The sequence below is a fragment of the Lontra canadensis genome, unplaced genomic scaffold (genome assembly GCF_010015895.1).
Source record: "Lontra canadensis isolate GAN:19392208 unplaced genomic scaffold, GSC_riverotter_1.0 scaffold47, whole genome shotgun sequence".
NCBI classification, from domain to species: domain Eukaryota; kingdom Metazoa; phylum Chordata; class Mammalia; order Carnivora; family Mustelidae; genus Lontra; species Lontra canadensis.
This window is the reverse complement of record NW_022631041.1, coordinates 2,759,252-2,781,141: the sequence shown is the minus strand read 5'-3', so window position 1 is coordinate 2,781,141 and position 21,890 is coordinate 2,759,252.

Genomic DNA, 21,890 nt, shown 5'->3' with positions numbered 1-21,890 from the left:
ACCAGATTTTAAATGTACTATCCTCAATTATTAGATATGGGGAATTCCCCAAAGCTGTAAGTAGAGGTTGAGGAAGGAGTAGGTGCATGCAGAACATGATCACCTGTTCATAACTCTTTGTAACACTTTCCATATCTTCTTGAATTTGTTCCCATATACACAACAAAATTTTATTTCTGTAGATTAAATGACAGAAACCACAATGAGAAGCTTAAGTCACATGATTACTTGGTGTTTTATGAATAACCTTAGGATATTGAACAGGGGCAAATGCTATTTCTCGAAATAGTGTAGTACACACCACAGCTTTGCTTCAAAACATAAGAGCTGAACTATGATTCTGTTATTGGAGTTTATTATTACTTCCTTTCAGCCTCCCAATCAGTCACAAACAACTCGAACATCACTAAATCTGTTGAGTCTTAAGGGCTAAGTGTCAAAACTGTTTATACAATAGCCTGAATAAGCTAGAAAGTCTTTTTCTGTGGGTAGGCCCAATTAAAAACTGATAGCTTAATTACCCAATAAATACATTGAGATTACACAAATGCCAAATGTCACATAATTTGCCTCCAAAATTCAAACTAACTTACTTTCAAATACTAGATGGAGCAAAATATAGTGATTTTACTTTGAAACAAATTTCTAGTGTACTCCAGACTATTGTTATCCTTGGAAAATTTGCTAGGCTTTTGATTTGAATTTCCTTAGTGGATGACTCCTATCTTCCTGCATGCATTTAATCAAAGCATCTAGGTACCTGCTATTTCTTGCTCCCTAGATTCTATTCACATGTGTCATTAATGAAAAGGACTGGTTTGATGTTCTAGGGGATGTCGAAATGATAAAGTTCTCTGCAGATGAAATTATGGCTCAGAGTTAGAAAAATGACATCTATCTAAAGTTAGACACTGAAAGCTTAGTATTTTCCCAGTCAAGTGAAATAAATTCTTTCTAGTGTTCTTGACTTATTGGAATAGAGAGGTGGCCAAATCAATAACTGTATATCAAGTGCCAAGGTGATGGTAATATTTATTTGTTTCATTAAAGAGTCATATGGTACATAATGTTTTAAATGTGTTATTTTACAATAATCTACCATCATTCTCTAAGACCAAGCTGTCTCAAAAAAAAAAAAAAAAAAAAGCAATCAAGGGACTTGAATTAGAGAAGATATCAGGTGTCCTGCATCACTGCATCATATAAGCCCAGGCTAAACTGCACTTGTTACTTTTCTATCATTAGCTCTTCCTGAATGAGGGAAAGATTATTTTTCTTGGTATCCAGAAATTAGTAATAACTGTGTCCATTGTCCAACAATCAAAAATATTCTAGTCATATCTTTTTCTTACTGCACAATTATTTTGGTAAATGGTCATAAGTGCTTTTGAGAGAGGATAGGAAAAGATCTTATTTTAAATACTTGTAATGTGGGTGCCTGGGTGGCTCGGCTGGTTAAGCAAATGCCTTCTGCTCAGGTCATGATCCCAGAGTCCCGATATTGAGTCCCACATAGGGCTCCCAGCTCAGCTTCTCCCTTTGACCCTCTCCCCTCTCATGCTTTCTCTCTCCCAAATAAATAAATAAAATTTTAAAAAATAAACAACTTGTAATGTTTTAAACATCTTCCTCAAACTGTTGTGAATTTGCCTTTTGTCGAGTGGGCCTATATCTTTAAACTTAGTTCTGGCAATTGAGTAGATGGTAAAATTGTCTATTTTGCAGCTCAGTAAAATTGTCTATTTTGCAGCTCAGTTCAAACTGTATGGAGTTTCCTCTGTTTTTTGCTATACCTAAAGTAGTTCCTTCCCTTCCCTTTCCCTTTTTCTTTCTTTTCTCCCTCCCTCTCTCTCTCTTTCTTTCTCTCTCTCTCTCTTTCTTTCTTCCTTTCTTTCTTTCTTTCTTTCTTTTCTTCCCTTCTTAAGTGAGGGAGGCACTTTTATAAATCAAGTAGGATGTTAGGGGCTACCTATTTATGTTGGTACCAAAGACACCATGATAAATTAAAAGTCAACAAAGACCTACGTGGACCAAAATATTTTGATTACCATTCTTTCTCTGCTGCCCATCTTTATAACAATGCCATCTTGTCTGGCAGTGGAATACTGGATTTATCCTTTTCTACTATGAAATAAGAAAATCCACTTCAGTGGCAGCATCTCCCACCTTCATCCCACGTTACAAAAGAGAACTGTTAATAGTACTTTTCAAAGATGCTGGTCTTCTCCCAAATGCCTTGGAGAACAATATATCTTTGGGATATCATGAGGACTGTATTTGAAGGTAGATGAGTGGGATGCACATAATAAATTCCTAGCTCTCGAAGTTATTGTTTTCTTTTCTCTGCATTCTTCCATAAGGAGATTTTGTTATTTACATTTAATTCAGTACAAGCCTCTTCTGAGACCGGATATAGACCAATTAATTAAGCAAACAGAATCCCTCTCAGCTGTTCTTTCTAGCACAGAGGGTCCAGAATCATTGTTAAGTACCCTATAAAAATAAATTTGTCAGTATTATACTTCTCTGTCTTTTGCTTCAGAATCCACTGAAACTCATACTCAACAGATTTTTGCAGATCTTTCCCAACTGATGTGTTAAATTTTACAAGGACGTGAATTCAACCAACCAATCATTGTAATTTAGCAATCTCAAAATTAAATTCTGTGTCTTATTTTTGGTGATATCAGTATTGCAATTTTGGGAATAAGTTCTTTTTATCTTCTTTCTTTCTGTCTTTCTTTCTCTTTCTTTTCAATCATGAGAAAGTTTCTGATAGTTTTATTTTCCCCTAAGATCCCTATGGCACTTAGAAACAACTGACTTATCTCACAATTTATTTATCTCCTTCCTGCCTTTAAACGTGATCTGTCACAGTGTCCATTCAGTTTGCTAAAGCCTTAGCTTTATGAGGAATTAGATTCAAAATGGTGAGTGGGATCATTTAAGTAATTACATAACGTTGCCTCTCATGGACTACCATTAACGCATTCTGTAATACTAACTGGATTCTCATTGTTTCAAATACAATCTAGGTTGGAAAACCAATTCTAGGTCCCGTATTCTCTAAATTATGGACCATGAAAAAACTTCTCTTTTGGTTAGGATTCTTACTTGAAGACTATTAAAGAACAAAAATCTCAACTGTGTCAGTTTTAAGATCTAATTGGCTTCATTAAAGAATTCATGAATCAGGCAGCATCTAGCAAGTAGTTAAAAAATGTCTTAGATGCTCAGGAAAATCAGCTGGGTTTCTACACAGTCATAATATTGGAAACCTTCGCTATTCCTATGACCCATTGTTTAGCATCTATACCACTAACCCTTAAGTTTGGACAGTAGAAATGCTAACAAAGCTGCCCTAAATCTTTTCTTCTCAAGTGTGTTTATGTATGTGCCAAGTTGCTAAGGCTGAGGTACCCATTTGTTTGGTCAAACAATATCCTAGATGGTGATTATAGATGTGATTAACATTTATAATCTTTGAATAAAGCAGATTACCCTCCATAATGTGGATGAGCCTCAATTTAATAAGTTTAAGATTATATAAACAAATACAGGCTTCCCAAAGAAGAAGAAATTCTGTCTCAAGACTACAATTCTGCTTCAGCTTCCATCCTTTTGATCTGTTTTGCAGATTTTGGACTCAGTATTGCAATATCAACTCTTACATAATTTCTGGTCTATTGGCTTGCACTATAGATTTCAGACTTGCCACCCTTCACAATTATGGGGGATAGTGTGTGTGTGTGTGTGTGTGTGTGTGTATAGTTTGTTATTGGTTGTGTTCCTGGAGAACCCCAAGTAATACACTAGGTGTAACTGTCATCTCACAATCTCACATTACTTATCTCTAGCTTCCCAATGTCTTATGGATTTGAGTGTTAAAATTTCCTAGATTGCATGTAGAAACTTAGTTGCAAAGCAATTGTTCCTATTAAGAGGAACCCTCTTGGGGCACGTGGGTGGCTCAGTGGGTTAAAGCCTCTGCCTTTGGCTCAGGTCATGATCCCAGAGTCCTGGGATCAAGCCCCGCATCGGGCTTTCTGCTCAGCAGGGAGCCTGCTTCTTCCTCTCTCTCTGCCTGCCTCTTGGCCTACTTGTGATCTCTGTCTGTCAAATAAATAAAATCTTAAAAAAAAAAAAGAGGAACCCTCTTGCACTATTGGTGGGAATACAATTGGTAGCTACTATGGAAAACAGTATGGAGTTTCCTCAAATAGTTAAAAATAGAACTACCGTATGATCCAGCAATTGCACTATTAAGCATTTACCCAAAGAATACAAAAACACTAATTCAAAAGGATACATACAACATGCATGCACCCCTATGTTTAGAGCAGCGTTATATACAATAGCCACATTATGGAAACAGCTAAAGTGTCCATAGATTAATGATCGATGAATGGATAAAGAAGATATCTCAAATAAAGAAAAAAATATATATATATATTCAGCCATAAAGAAAGAATGAAATCTTGCCATTTGTAACAACACGGTTGGAGCTAGAAAGTATCATGAGCAAAGAGGGGGGGAAAGGAAAGAGAGACAAATCAAGAACAATTAGCTATAGAGAACAAACTGATGGTTACCAGAGGAGAAGTGGATGGGGGGGATATGTGAAATAGGAGATGAGGATTAAGGAGGGTACTCGTGATGAGCACAGGGTGTTGTATAGAAGTGTCCAATCATTACACTGTACACCAAAACTAATATTACATTATATGTAATTTAAATAAACTTTTAAAAAACATATCTATTAGCTCCACACATTGTTAGAAAAGAAAGCATGTTGAAGGGGAGTGGGAAAGGTGGTTACTGAGTCAATCTATAGTATCTGATACATTGATATATGATTATTTATTTATATATTGGCTTCCCCTGGTAACAAGTTAGTCTTGAATCAGTAGTTATAACTTCATACTATCTGTCAAATCTGACCATATACTTTATAATATACAAATAAATAAGATATATTAGCCCCTGATTTATCGTTTACAAAAGATTTAAATATTTAGATTCTGCTTGTTTGCTTAGTTGATGACATGCATATATATCTCTAAGAAAAAGAAAGTGAATAAAATAATCCATAATCTCTCTTTTGAGGAAACTGAGGGATAAAGGATGAATAATATAACCTAAGTCATTTGACAACTTAAGGAAGTAACAGAGCCTGGCTTAGAGTACAGGTTTTGTGAGTTCTTGATTAGTGTCCTTTCCTCCCTACCATGCACAAATAAACATTATAATCCACAAGGAAATATTCACCTAACTACAGCCTGACTTGCCCATGTGTAAATAAACCAAGGCAACAGGAAGAAATGTGGAGTTGAGACTGGGGAGATTGCAAATAGACAAAAGCTCTCTGGCCAAACTTCAAACTTCAATGTTTTATGTAGGATGAAACCCATAGAATATATTCTTTTCCTTGAATGTTTAATTTGTTATCCTTTTATATGTAGAAATTAGAAAATATTCCAAAAATCTAACAGCAGTCTGTGCTCTTTCTCTGAATTCAAATAGTCCACTTTTATTGAACATTTTACTAAGCTTAGATAAGTCAGAGAGATTATCCAAACGCATTCAGCTCATTGTAAAAAACACCAGAGAGACCTTTAAAAGGATTGTAAAGACTCTCAATCAAACTAGTTCTCAAAGAAAATGTGTTAAAGGACATAGGACACAGTTAAGAAGCTGGAAGCAGGATCCATTTCCACAGCTACCATTTAAATTCACTCTTTTGTTACCTCCATCTAGAATTCTTTAACAGCTCTCCCAATGGCCTCTCGTTTCCAGTCTTCCCACTCCAATTCTACCTGGAAACGCTGTTTTCAGTTTAGTGTTGAAAAAAATGTCATGCCATTCTACTGTTTAGGCAACATGATGAAGGACTAATAGCCAAAAAATCTTGGCTTGAGCTCTTAAACTCTGGTCTTAGGCAAACTATACTTTTCTTGAGTATACTTTTTCTGAGCCTGTTTCTCTCTGTTTTGGTTTTTTTTTTTTTGTCTCGCTTTTTCATCAATTAAACTATTTCATAAGCCCTGCCTAATACATGGTTCATAATATAATTAAATGAAATGATTAATTTGAAAAAAATGTTAAGCACTTTTAAATATTACAAAATAGAAAATAATAAAATATTTTGAGGCTATCAAACCAGCAATCTAAGCTCGAAAGTAACAAATAGGCTGCAAAATTTCAATTTTGACCATATCTATGTTCTGATATATTGTTTTATCAGTGAGGAATCTGTGAAAATAAAATTAATTTTGTTCACTTTCAAATAAACACAATTTATTAGCTCAAGGTCAGATTCCTTGTATTATTTATCCATTATATTCATCATCCATTAGAAGTCTTAGTTTTAGAACATTTCAGCCATTATTTTAGTGTTCCTTTTTCTGTTGTTTTTTTTCTCTTCCCAATTACAAACATGTGCACACTCACACATACACACACACACACACACTCACTCACAACCACTATGTTAATCATAAAGCATTTTATTGTATAAAAGATGACATAATCAAATGATTTGAAGCAAAACAGTTATAACTGTTTTAAATGTCATTTTTAAAAGAGAGCTTATTGACCGTTATGTAACTATAATATTTAAACAGTCCTAAGAAGTTCAAAGGGTGAAAATGATTGCATTTTGTTAACATTCTATAAATCAGAGCAATATTCTCCAATAAAATAAAGATGCTTCTAGTGCTGTGCTATCGGTAGATTTATTATTATTCATCTCTTGTTCTTACATGAAGAGCTCAAGCTACAGTGATAAATTCTACAACTAAAAATATATCTTTAAAAACACACTTTAGGTAGTCAGCTATTATTATTTAAATCAAGGCATCAATATACTTACTTATTCTACACTCTGTCCCCATACAGGGTAAACACAACTTAAGGAAAATATGAAGCTAAGATTAGCATCCTTAGATTCTTCTGTCAAATCAATTCAAGTTACCAACCAAAACAAATGGTCAGTTTTAATCACATGACCTTACTTTTAAATTATGCTATTTCCAACTTGTCTTTTTTATTAAGTAAAATAAAAATCTGTTCATCAGATTTATTGATGCAGATGTCTAATACATTTTTTTTGATGGCTGAATAGCATTTCCTTGTATGAATATCCCACAATTTACTGACCTATTCATTTATTGGCAGAAATTTAAGGCATTTCACTTTTGACTTTTCTGAATTTGCTGAGGTAAATAATTTTATAAGGGTCTCTTGGTGCAAATGTGCAAAGATTCTCTAAGGTTAATAGCTAGGTGTGGAACTGCTGGATCATTGAGTGTATGCATGTTCAGTTTTACCAGGGACTGCCAAGTGTGTAAGTCTTGCCTTTGTGGCACTTCCTCAGAGCTGTATGTATGTACATATGTGCATATATATATATATATATATATACACACACACACACAATGGAATACTATGCATGCAACTAAAAAACCAAAATCTTGCCACTTGAAATGACATGTATGGAACTAGAGGGTATTATGCTAAGCAAAATAAGTCAATCAGTAAAAGACGATTACCATATAAACTCTCTGATATGAGGAATTTGAGAGGCAGGGTGGGGGACATGGGGGGAAGGGAGGGAAAAATGAAACAAGTTGGGACCAGGGAGGGGGACAAACCATAAGAGACTCTTAATCTCAGGAAACAAACTGAAGGTTGCTAAAGGATAGGGTGGCTGGGTTTTGGACATTAGGGAGGGTATGTTCTATGGTGAGTGCTATGAATTGTGTGAGACTAATGATTCACAGACCTGTACCCCTGAAGCAAATAATACATTATATGTTAATAAAAATATAATAATTATAATTAAAAAAACTGTATATTCATCTCAGTTCCAGTCACACAAGGTATGGCAGAAGCCTTCAGGGCTAACCCACAACTTTGTTTGGCTTGTTTTATTTGGGTCTGCTGATTTCCTTACATTTTGGCCATGAATTTTTTCTTCAAAAATATGTTTATTTGTCCAGTACATTATATACTCCCATGGGAGAATTTTAGTTTTTTGTTGTTGTTGTTGTTGTTGTTTATTTGTTTAGTTTACCTCAACCATGAAGCTGAGAAGCTGAAAATGTAAATTCAGATATATTTTAGTCATTTCCTCTTGATTTAACTTTATATTACATCATTATATTCCCCTAAAAATCTGGCCATCTTTTCTATTTTTAGTTTTATGATTTTTTACAAAATCCCTTTCCTTCTCTCAAATTCCATCTCTAATTCACACTTTTTTTTATGTGTTTAGTGGCTCACTTTCTCTTTAATGTATGTAAATTCTAGATTTTTTTTTCCTTCATTACAAGGAACAAATATCATCAATTATGTGTTAATAATTGGCAGTAGCAGAAGAACATTAAAAACAAATACAAAATGTACCAGCCACAGTCCAAACACATAATAATTTGACCAGTAAAAGTTTAATATTAAGAATTATTAACTGTAACAAGGCCCTGGAGTAATAAGACTGACTACTAAGGAGTACAGATAACTTTAGGCAATAAATAAATAAATAAATAAATAATAAGAAATAAAGAAATAACAGATACAGAGATCAGCCACCACTCCTGCAGTTACGATAGTGCATGTAAAGAAAAGGTCCTAGACCCATAAGTGAGCTCCAGAACCTGTTGAGGAAGGCAGATCTGAGGTACGTGAATGACAGAGAAATTACCATGAAACTATGCAGGAGGGATCTCTTGAAATCTGCCCTCTGGACCTTACCAAGTCTCCTTCTGTGATGCAGGAAAAGTTGTTTGGGGGAAGTGTCTTTCTCGAGGCGTTCAGTTACAAAACCACCCAGAGAAGGTATAAGGGGAAGCTTCTTGCCATTGCTTCTGATCCCTGTGCACTGAATTCTCCAAAAGCAATCAGCCCAGTGTGTAAAAGGATCCTGAGCTCAAGAACATAATAGAGCCCTGCCACCAGCAAGACCATAAACTTTTGGAAACCTGAGCAGAGGACTAAGTTAAGCTGATGGACCCAAACCCTTCACCCATTGATACTATGAAACAACAAATATATGTTGATTTAAGCTGATAAATTTGTGGTAATTTATTATGCAACAATATTTATTCTTCAGAGGCAGTATATCGACTATCTATAACATTGTTGCTGGAGCCTTGGCTAATTTTCAGGGTAGTTAGTGGATAAGAATCCAGGTTTTGGGGGTACCTGGGTGGCTCAGTCAGTTAAGTGGAGTCTGCTTGGGAGATTCTCTCCCTCTGTCCCTCCCCCTACTTGCGCTCTCGTTCTCTCTCTCAAATAAATAAATAAATCTTTAAAATAAATTATCTGGGTTTTACCAAAGGAGAGGGTTGTTACTAGAGTGAAAAATTGAAAATATGAAGGCATCAAACACAGGGCCAATTTTCTCCCAGATACATCTGCTGAATTATAAAGTTGAGCAAGATAAGAAGCTCAAAATTAAACCACAATTCCTTATAATACTTAGCTTCATTGATGGCAGTCTTTGGCATTAAGAAGCAAAAAATCACAGAGAAGTTGCCTCATAATCATAATATGCTACAACTTGAAGTTCTAGAAGAGATATGACCTAGAAATGGGGACAAAGAATATAGATCGACTGTTACCAAAGTAGCATCCTGACCATAACTCAGCTTAAAACCTGATTAGGTTGAGATGGTCAGTCCCCTTCTGTATCTGCTTGGAAAATCAAAATGTGAAATTCCTTAGTGTAATGAAATATCACAGGAAGTCTCCAGATGTTTTTATATACAGTATCTGGAGTTCAATTTTAATAATTGAAATTTAAAAATTCATGTCAAAAGAAAGTACAGAATGATTAAACAAGCAAAAAAATAAATCAGCCCTTCAGATGATCCAAATCTAATAGACAAGGATATAGTTATGATTCATTTTTTTAAAGATTTTATTTATTTATTTGACAGAGAGAAAGCGAGAGAGAGAATACAAACAGGGGAGTGGGAGAGGGAGAAGCAGGCTTCCTGCCGAGCAGGGAGCCTGATGCGGGGTTTGGTCCTAGGACCCCGGAATTGTGAGCTGAGCTGAAGGCAGAAACCCAATGAGTGAGCCAATCAGGTGCCCCATGATTCATTTCTTCAAGAAAAAAAGATAAAATGAACAAAACAGAATAAAATGCTGAGAAATTTATAAGAGAATTAGAATCTTAAAAATACAATAAAATAAAAATTACAAAAATGAAAATATATGAAATAGAAAAATGACTAGATTATTTTAATAGCAAACTACTATAAGAAAAAGAACATTAGTGAACTGGTCAAAAGAAAATATTCAAGCTGACACCAAGAGGAGTAAAAGGAAAATACAGAAAAGAGACCAATGGAATATAAAAGAGCTGCACCACCTCTAATCAGAGTTCTAGTTAAAGAGAGAGAATTGGGCAATAAGAATACTTGAAGAGATAATGAGCTTAAAAAATACTAATGATATGAAATCTCAGAACCAAAAATCCTTACATGCACCCAGTAAGATATATACTAATCAAAGCAAATCAAGTAATACACTTAAGCACATCATAGTCAAAATAATAAAATTTAAAACAAAAGAGAGATAGAGACCATTTTAAAAGTAATAAAAGGTAAAATAGACATAATGTTCAAAAGAGTAACAATCCAATTGACAGCTGAAATCTTACAAAGGTGTAGAAGCCAGAAGACAATAGAGCGACATCTTTAAAGTTCTGAAGGCAACTAAATGCTCCCTCAAAATCACATACACGATAAGATTTTCTATGAAATATGAAGATAAATTAAGGATATTTTGAATCAACAAAAACTGAGAGAAACTATCACCAGCAGACCTGTATTTCAAAAATGCTAAGAGCAGGTGCACCTGGGTGGATCAGTTGGTTAAACATCTGACTCTTGATTTTGGCTTAGCCAGTTTCATGAGGTTGAGCTCCACACTCAGTGGGGAGTCTGCTTGAGATGCTCTCTCTCTCTCTCTCTTTCCCTCCCTTCCACTCTAAGATAAATAAATGAATCTTTTAAAAAAATGCTAACAGAAATTATTTAGTCAGATGGAAAATGATACCAAAAGAAAAGACAGAAAGGTAGAAAAGGAATAATAAAGACAGTATAAAATAAAGATTAAGATTGTATAAAAATAAATAAGTGTACTCTATAATGTTTTAAATATATGTAGAACCAAAATTCTTGACAATAACAACACTAGAGAGGGAGTGAGGGAAAATGGAGTTGGTAAAACATCATTTACATTAGGTTACAATAAGTCAAGTATGCCTGTTGTAATATCTTGAATAAAAATATTTAATGTAAAATATTTCAGTAACTGAAAGAATAATGAAGAATTTTATACTAACAGCTTAGTAGAGAAAAAGTTAAGCAATAACATTTGATGAACACAAAAAAAAAAAGGAAAAAAAAGGAATATGAAGCTCCTAGTTTCATAGGAAACTATGAAAAAATACGAAAACATGGGGGCACCTGGGTGGCTCAGTCCATTAAGGTCTGCCTTTGGCTCTGGTTGTGATCTCAGAATCCTGGGATTGGAGCCCTACTTCAGGGCTCCCTGCTCAGCAGGAGGCCTCCTTCTCCCTCTCCTACTCCCCCTGCTTGTGTTCCCTCTCCCACTGTGTCTTTCTCTGTCAGATAAATAAATAAAATCTTAAAAAAAAAAAAAAAGGAAGAAAACTTTCCTTAAAAAAATAGGAAACACGTAGTAATATTTCAGATACAAATCCAAATATATCAATAAATTAAATGTAAATGATCTAAATATATATCCAACAAGGATTTATATTAAGACTCTGTAAAGCACTGCCACAAATCATGAGGAATACACAGAAATTGAAAAAACATGTACAAAATGTTTATACAAGGCAATCTGTGCTATATGACTTTGTTAAGTTTACGTAAGTATGTCATTGGTAGAATTCTAGAAACGGTCATCAAAATCTTAGAGGTGATTTTTACTATGTCAACATTTAAGTGATGTTAATGTATTTATTATGATTCTTTACTATATTATTTATATATTAGCCATGTGTACTTTTTTAAAATTTGGAAAATAACTACTTTCATTGTATATTCACCTTGTAGGTCATGTCTTTATTTCCCAACAGCTAAACAAATGTCATAGCTAGATAAGAAAATTATTTAAGCCTCCTCTCTCTTTAATAACACACATTTAAATTAAATTAAATTTAAAAAATCCTTTTTCTCAAGGAACTAAATCAGATTCAATAAAACTGATTAGCACCTTAATTGACTATAGTATACTTCCATTTTAAAGATGTAAGTTATCTGAGACACAAAATATTTTCATTAGAGCTGAGTTAGTGAGTGAACTGGGTTAAAAGCTTTGCCTGTATTTCTCTTTCTTAGTGTAAACATAAATGCTGCGAAACATGGGATAAAAATAGTTCCTTATAAATAGAAATAAGCTAAAGTAGAGTAAAACCTATGTTTAAAATCCTACAAAGTACTCCAAAGTGAAGTTGAATTTCCTCTCTATAATCCTTTACTGATAGGTTTACATATAAGTTTATTAGGTTTATCAATCTTCTTTAACACACTTACATGCTATAAAACATCTGGTAAGGAAAAACAGAACACAGTATTTGACTTAATGCTAGTGTAGTCAGGATATATATTTCTTATTATATTAGTAACAGACACAATTCCACAATACAATAAGTAAAAATGCTTCCTCTTAAAAGCAAAGTACTCCCTTCTTGGAAATAAATTACCCTGGCGAGGACCATCATGGGGCTCCGGAGAATAGGTAATTCACTTCAAGTGAATGAACCATCAGCTAAAGGGAGAGTGTTTCTGCTGGTGAATTTTAAACTGCCATTTCACTTACTGCCTCAGTTTCCTCATTTGAAAGATGTGGTAATACACAGTCCTTCTTTAAAAAGTAGAGACATTGTTCATCTATTAACAGGCAAGTTATGAATATACTGACACAGATTTAAATCTCCTCAAATGGCAAATCCCATACACATGCTGAATAACCATGACTCTGGTGTTCAGTGTATCACTCATCTGTTTTTTATTCACTCCAAGTTCTCAGCATTGTCTGAAACACACCTATGTTCTAAACAAAAATGCTCCCAGTGTTTCATCACAATAGTAACATCACTGGATGGATATCTCTTGAGCTGAATACAAAGTATTCTGGGGTCAATTTTTTTTTTTTTCCCCTACTATAAAAGGACTATAACTCTTGGGGCCTTTGGGTTAGAATGAGCAATTAATACTTTTTTCAATTGTTCAGCACTTATAAAATTGAGCATTTTATATTCATCTGGGTTCTTTGTTTACTCACTTTTGTGTAAGCTATTTGGAAATGAAGCTTTAACATTTAGTTGCTTTTCCCATTCTTTAGTTAAGAAGATTTGTAATGCATACCTCCCACACAGTACTTGAAAAATATACACTTTATTGACCTATTATTGGATGTTTTGTGGTTCCTTAGACATGGTTTTATAAAATTTCATTTTGGATTCTGGCTTGAGTTCAAGCATCTTTGAAAGTGAAGCTCTGATTACAGACTTATATGCATAGTATAAGTAGGAGTAAATGAACACCTCCCTCAACCTTTTCCAGACTCTCAGTTCTAACTTAATCTTCCTTTTTTTGGCTTCCCTTTGAAACAAGTATACTAAGGTCAGTTTGTATTTGAATATTCGGCAGTTAATGATGTGTTTTATTGCCTTCTTCCTTTGGTACCATTTGCTGCATATCAACAGGTTATCTTTCCTCTTTGAGTTATCAAAAACAAAACATGGTCCCTCAGAAAGCATTGGGGATTTTCAAAGGACCATTACTCTTCTACACAAATGAATAAATTGCTTCTGTAGAAAAAGAAAAGGATCTTTGTGTTTTCCATCTCTCTCTAGCTTTCTCTCCTTCTCTCTCTGCCTCTCTGTCTCTCCTCCTTTCTGTTTCTTTCTTTTTCATTGCATAATAAAAAATAATATAGTAGTATACATTGATGACTCTTTCAGTGCAGAAAGGCAATGGGGGAAGAATCTACCAAATGCTGAGTGCTAAACACATCTCACTTAATCCAAAGGCTGGAGTTAATAGCAAGAGATTCAGTAAGTGTGCCATATGAACCAAGAGCCTTTGAGCAGGAAGAAACTGAGTTGAATATCAGCTGCATTGTTTATTGAATGGGTGTGACCTCAAATTTACTAAAAAATCTACAACTGATTCTCAGTTTTCTTATCAATGAAATAGGGATAGATAATGAATTCTGCCTTGAATAATTGTTTTTCTGTGACACTTATTCTACATAACTTTTCAACATAGATGTTCTTCAGACAGATTTCTCATCTTTCTGCCATATATTCTGACCTACTGGGGGTATTACCCACCATGCAGTTTTAACTCCATCTTTATACCAATAATGACAATAGCCTAGACTTCTCCAGACTCCTCTGTGTGTATGTATGTATATGTGTGTGTGTGTGTGTGTGTATTTATATATATATATCCCCATCAACCTGCTTCACAGCTCCTAAAACTCTTAATTGTATCTCAAACTTAAAATTCTAAAACCAAACTACTGATCTGCCTCCTGGCCTAAAACTGATTCTCTTCCATCATTTCCTTCTTCAGTGAAGAGAAAATCCTCTAATTACCTAATTCAAAACCCTGGAGTTATCTTTGACATCTCTCAAAATCTGTATAATTGTGTCTGTCATTCTAACAAATTGAATTCAAGAACAATCATCTTGTGTCTTCCCAGAGAGACACAACATGTATTTAAGTACTTTTTTCACAGTTGCGTACTCCATACAATAGACAGAGTGATCTCCTAAATTGTAAATCTGACCATATTATATCTTACCTTAAAATCCAGTTATAATATAGCTAATGTTTATTGAGCATTTACTACATTCTAGACTTTGCCCTAAGCATTTTACATATATCACTTCATTTATGCAGGAGATGGAAATTAATATTATTATTACTATATTCATTTTACAGGTGAGGAAACTGGAACAAAAAGAGACTAAGAAACATGTTCATGGATACATAACCACCAAATTGGGGGAGCAGACCATCCAGCTTCAGAGTTCACCTTCATAACAGGACACTATACTCCTTCCCAGAAGCTCCTGTTCATTCTTGAGAATAGACAAAATAAAAAAATATCTAGCTGGAATGCTCTTATTAAAGCTCACCTTGTAGTGTGTGTGACTGACTTGTAGATTGTAAGACCACACTGATAAATTGTCAGGAATATAGCAAGCACTTTGCTAAACATAACCATTATTAAAAATTAAACTTTATGTGGCTCAGTCGGTTAAGCATCTGCCTTCAGTTCAGGTCATGATCCCAGGGTCCTAGGATGGAGCCCCATCAGGCTCCCTGCTCTGTGGGGATCCTCCCTCTCCCTCTGCAGCCACTCCTCATGCTTGTGTGTGTTCTCTCTCTCTCTGACAAATAAATAAAATCTTTAAAAAGTTAAAATTTTATAAACACACAATAAATTTTATTTAAAATGAAGATAAAGGTAATAATTACTCAAAACTCATCATTTCCTGCTTATCTTTTTCTCTTGATGTTATTTACATCTATTATATCTATACAGTAAAAAGAAATAATGGTGAAGTGCTACACATCTCTTCCCAATTTCATATTCAAATGATACTGTTCAGGGTCAGAGTACTAACTGCACGAAAATCTGTAAAAGTTACAAATTAAAGTTTGACTTACCATTTTTGTATTCTAGACTTAAGAAAATGAGGGAGTGGAGCACCTTGGTGGCTTAGTCAGTTTAGTGTCTGTCTTTGGCTCAGGTCATAATCCCAGGGTCCTAAGATCTAGCTTCATGTAGGGTTCCTGCTCAGTGGCAAGACTGCTTCTCCATCTCTCTCTGTCACTCCCCCTGCTTGTGCTCTCTAGCTTTCTCTCTCATCTGAATAAAATCTTAAAAAGTAAAAATAAAAACAGAAAATGATGGAGAAAAATGTTAGTGATAACTAAAGGGACTTAAAGCATTTGCTGACTGTTGACATTCTATTGTGACTAGAACAAAAAAAATTGAGGAGATGCACTTTCACTATTACCCAAATCAGTAAAGGAATCTCTCATACCATTGACGAATGAGGGAAGTTCTGACATGCATATTTGTTTCATTTTCATCTTGCTTTTTCATGTAAATGAAAATATCTTGTAACATTCATGTTGAGATTATATTCTCTCATCAGTTGCAACTATTGCCTGTGGATACACTAGATTGGCAAAAATCAATAAAAGTATTCTGTGAGAATCAATTATATGGAACTGACTTTAATATTGTCTAAAAATGTAAGCTCTATTTTATTTACATATATAAATATATATAAATACATAAAGTATTATTTATTTCTTACTAATTCTGAAATATTCTTCAGCTAACCAAAGAGATAGTCTTTCTTTTACTAAATTTTTAAAAAATGGTAAATCCATACTGTAAGCTGTTTTTAAAGCCATAAGTCATGCACTTTGTAAATAATACTCTTATTTCTTTTTTTTATATATCCACAGGTTTTTATGGAACTTATAGACTTGATAACTATACAATATGTTCCAAAGTATTCTGTAAACTTGACATGTACTTGTTTGATATTGAGCTCCAGTAAGAAATTAGGCAGACAACTTCAAAAGATGATTTATGAGTATAGAAAAAATGAATAACAATCACCAGAAGACAGCATGTGTTTCCTTGGCTCAAGTAATGGCAGACTAACCATATTCACACTTTCTGAAAGAGACTAGACTTTTAACATTTTTGAAATGTAATATTTATGTAATATATTTTGTCTCAATGAAGTACCAAGATACTGTGTAAACAAAATGTTGAAATAGAGATTGAATGACAGTACCAATGATCATAATTAGGAAGTAGATGTCATATCAAAATGATCACTTTCCATCAGTTGGACTTGTGCAAGAAAATAGAATGGGTCTATGTGAGAAGTAGGGATCACCAGATGTATAGTTAACCAATGCATGAGGTTGGCTAGAATGCATTTTGAAGGGCCCTTTATATTCTTGACCTGGTTTCAAATATGTGTACAAATTGTAAAATAATTATTTCTAAAAGAAGGTATTTCCTATGAAAACATTATGACAGCTAAAGGTGTATAGAAGCCCATTCTCGCATTCTGACTAAGTTAGTCATTGGACTTGGTTTTGTCTTAAATGCTAAGTAATGCACCTGGTATCTCAGAAGTATCCCAGGTAACTATTATTCTCAAAGGACTAGATGGGAATCAGATCAAATGTTATTATCCTTATATAAAAATAGACTTATTTTTATCCTCAAGGATTCAACATGGGACTTGGAAACTGTCAGTATACTATGCTTCTGTTTCATTTGAAGCACTTTCAACACCTTGATTTGATAATCCAGGAGTATAATATTCTTGAAATATTTTACTCTTGGAAATGCTCTCACCAAATAACTGATTTTGAATTATTATTTGTCATCATCTGCACAAAGAAAAAAATCCTGGAAGGGATTGAAAATAAATACCAAATATCACAGAAGCCTTGCCAATGGAAAAGGATTACCATTATATTCTAACTGCAAAAATTTACCCATTATACTTACTATCACTAAATGAAAAACAAAAATAATAAAAATAAGTGCATGGAACTGAAGGATGTTATAAAAACATCTATCTCATCAATCACAAGAAAATATTAAAAGGTAGAAATAATAACACTATGTCTTAGTGTTGATTAGGAATTAGATTTGATCATTTTTAAACACATTTTTTTAAAGATTTTATTTATTTGACACAGAGAGAGAGAGAGATCACAAGTAGGCAGAGAGGCAGACAGAGAGAGAGGGGAAGAAGCAGGCTCCCTGCGGAGCAAAGAGCCCAACTCGGGGCTCGATCCCAGGACCCTGGGATCATGACCTGAGCCAAAGGCAGAGGCTTTAACCCACTGAGCCACCCAGGTGCCCCAGATTTGATCATTTTTAAACTTCACTTTATTCTAACATGTGGGTAACTTGAAGTTTTGACTACTTAGAAGTGAATTTAGAATAATGGAAAACTGAAGCAACCATATGCAAACAAAATGGGATATATTTTTCCAACATAACAGAAGACCCAGAGGAAGGAAGTTGCTTGTCTTGCTTTCATTGTTCAACGTTGCCATCAAAAACTCTACTCCTCTGCTCTGCAACCTCAATGTGTTGGCATCTCATTTTCTTGAATTGTATCTTATGATCACAACTGATTAATCACAAACCTTTGTTCTCTGGCAAAAAATGTGTGCTCAAAATTGCAAAGTATATAAAAAAATGACTAAGAATTCAGGGCAAATGGGAATTTAGTATTTACTATTATTAGAGATGGCAGTGATTTCTCTAATATTGTGAAAGTATTTTTATAGAAAATGGAAAAATAAATGAATATGTGCAATTTAATAGCAGTTGATTTAAACTACAGAGTAGTTCCAGTAAGCCATCATTCTTGGCTGCAGAATCAATACATTTTAGTTCTGGCATGGATCTCATGGGTCATCTGACCCAGACTCTTACTTTATAGATAAAGAAACTGGGATACAGACACCTTAAATTATTTGCTCAAGAGCAGGCAAGCTATGAAGTTGTGGGTAAGCAGCAGGCCCAGAATGCTAGCAAGAACATATTTTTTTAGGTACTCATAGAGATCTTTACACAGACACACAAAAAGACTCACGGTCTAATGGCTGGATTAGAAAGCATCAAGCATATTGTGATGGTACTGAGATCTATGTGGGAAACATATTCAGAATTTCTTCTTATCCTCATCCAGATTGAAACATTTGATTTAAATGTTCTGCATTAAATAATTGATTCCCAGTCTTTGTAGGTGGGATTTAGTACAGTTGCACAAAATAACTGCGTAACAGTTAGCATGTAGCAGCATCATTATTATCTGCCTTTCAAATATTTTTCATTTGGGTTGATCAGTGCTTTTAAATTTTACCTTTGGAAAAGTTGTCTACAAAGGATGAGAAAAATAGGGAACTATATTTAAATGGTATATTTATCTAGGAATCCATGTGCAATTGTGCCATACTAAAGCAGAAAGTATTTAGAGTAACATCAACAGATGATATTTTAAAATAGGTAAAAAGAAATATAAAAGTATGTAGACTTATTGGCAGCAAATTGCCACAGGTTATAGAAAATGATTGGTGCAGAACAAAACGGTCATTCTGTTTGGAAAACATATCCTTCCTGTAACATGGCCCCTGAGTGAAACAACAAAATAGATGTATGTGTGAACCTTGAAAGCAGCATTTTCAAACAAGTGAAGCAAATTTATAAGAATTCACTGTATATATTTTAGCACCCTAACCAGAGAGGCATGTTACGGAGTCAGAATAACCCGAAAATGGGTTGACAGTCTCAGCTGCCTTGCTTGTATACCAGAAATAATAACAGTATTTACTTCACTGTGCTCTTATGAGAATTGAAGGCAAAAAGATAAGGCAAAGCAAAATACCCAATGCAATGCCTGGCACAGAGTGAGCACGTGGTAGCTATTAGTGATTACTAGCATTAACAAGCTGAATCCTGCCCTTCCCAGAAAACCAACTACACCACCTGGAAGGAACACCTGCCTTTAACTCATAGGCAGAAAACACAACATACCAGATCTCTGCACCCTTGGCATATACCTAAAGATTTTTTACATGTCTTAAACATCACTTCCTTGTTTCTAAGCACTAAGAGACAGTTGTATTTAAATGGCATTCATCAGTGTCATATTCCTGTCATTGTGTTGTCTTAAAACCAATAGGATTTATGAAGGAAAATAGAGAAGTTTATTATCTTATTATCCAAAATATATCCCATGATGTATAAGTCAAATCCACAATTTGAGAATCTAATACGTTTGGCTATTTTTCTTTTTCTTTTTTTTTTAATTTAAATTCAATTAGCCAACATATAATACATCATTACTTGGCTATTTTTTATTCTCATTTTATTCCAGGGTAGAAGCCTCCCCATCACCCCAGATATTCTGAAAGTATTGGCTAGAATAGCATTCTATGTAACCAGCACTCTCATTGGAAATAGTAATTCTCCAAATATAGCTCTGCATTGATTTTTACCACCACAATAAGTCATCAAGTATCAGTGCCACTTAGGCAGTGGATGCACGCACACGCACACACATGTGTGTGTGTGCACAATAGAAGGAGAAATAGAGATTGAGAAACAGAAAGAGACATTGGAAGGGGGAATCTGCTTTTATTATTGCTTCTTTCATCCTAAGATGATTCCGTTTTGGTGCTATGAAATTTGTAAGTGCTAACCAAGATGCAAAACCATCATTGCCACGCAAAATAAACTCTTAGATGAGCAGATTTAGTTGCATTTGTCTGGTATGTTATTATTGATATGTTATTATTTCTATCTTTCTACCTATCTTTCTGGGCATTTAGTATTTTTGCTCAAATTGAATATTCTTTATTTGTCCTATTTATGCAGTAAGAAATAGAAACTTGCATCAATTGACCTTCAGTATTCCTAGACTAAGCTTCATGTCTTCTAATAAGTCATTCTTCCTTGATGGGAGGGGCCACATTTTATTCATCTTTGGATCTGCAGACCTTGGCACAATGCTGCTGGTTCGCAATAGACACTAAATGACTAACCACAGTATTGAATTGAACCATACCATTTAAAATTGTCTTTAGGCAACTGTTTTTATATCTACCTCCTCCGGCTTTTCTAATTGAATTCAGATAATTTGAAGTGAGGTTTCAATTGTTGTAGATGGGTGGCATTTCCATCCTTAATTACCAGTGACCTACTCTTACCTATCGATGTTAACTCTGGGCTTTTAATGTCAAACATGACATTGATCCAGAAGCCAAATGTGATTCCCTCAGTTTGGATAAGAGCCCAAAACTATACTGTTTTGGATGACATTATCACACATGAACATTATACATACTCTTTATGATAATGCAAACTACATAGCATAAAAACTCCAGCACAGCTTCTATCTTAGAGGCAGGGTGGAAACATTATCCTTTTTGTAATCTCTTTGTTTCAACATCTTTAGCATGGTAAATTTGTGCATGTTCTCCTTAATTTTTTCTTTCAGAAAGAGGCTATAGAATTTTTTTTTAGCATTAATATTTTCTGGTGAATTTTATTAAAATTCTATTAATTCTAATATTTATTACTATTGTAGCAATCTTTTAAAAATAAATAGGATAAATTATAAAGTTTAACGATTAATTTTATTATATAATTTACTAAACTATTACTAAATGACCATCTATTTGACTATTTTCTTATTTTATTAAAAATCCACCCTGAATTTATTTTCTAAAACCAACTGCACAATAATGAAAATCTAGGAATATTATGATATAGCTTGTAGTCTTAAAGTATAAATTCTAGAGAACTGATTATGGTCAGTTTTTAGATTTCATAGCTTAATGGGACTTAAGAATAAATTGCCCTATTTCCTTCATTGTGTAGAGAAGGATTCTAGGAAAAAAATAAATAAATAAAAGGAAATTGGAGTTATGTGTGAGTTAATGATTGCCTCAAATTGTTATTGGTGAGATGAATCAAACTTGAAAGCAGACTTTCTCACCCTAGGTCTAAGTATTTTATTCTTAAATTGTGTGTCCCCAGGGCTCCTTGGTAACTAAGTTGATTGAGTATTGGACTCTTGGTTTCAGCTCGGATCAGAATCTCATGGGTCTTGGAATGGCGTCCTGCACCGAGCTCCACACTCAGCAGGGAGCCTGCTTAATGATTCTATCCCTCTGCCCCTCCCCTGAATCTTTCTCAAATTAATAAATAAATCTTTTTAAAAAATCATGTAGCTTCTTTAATTAAACCCTTTAGAAAATATCTGAGTAGAG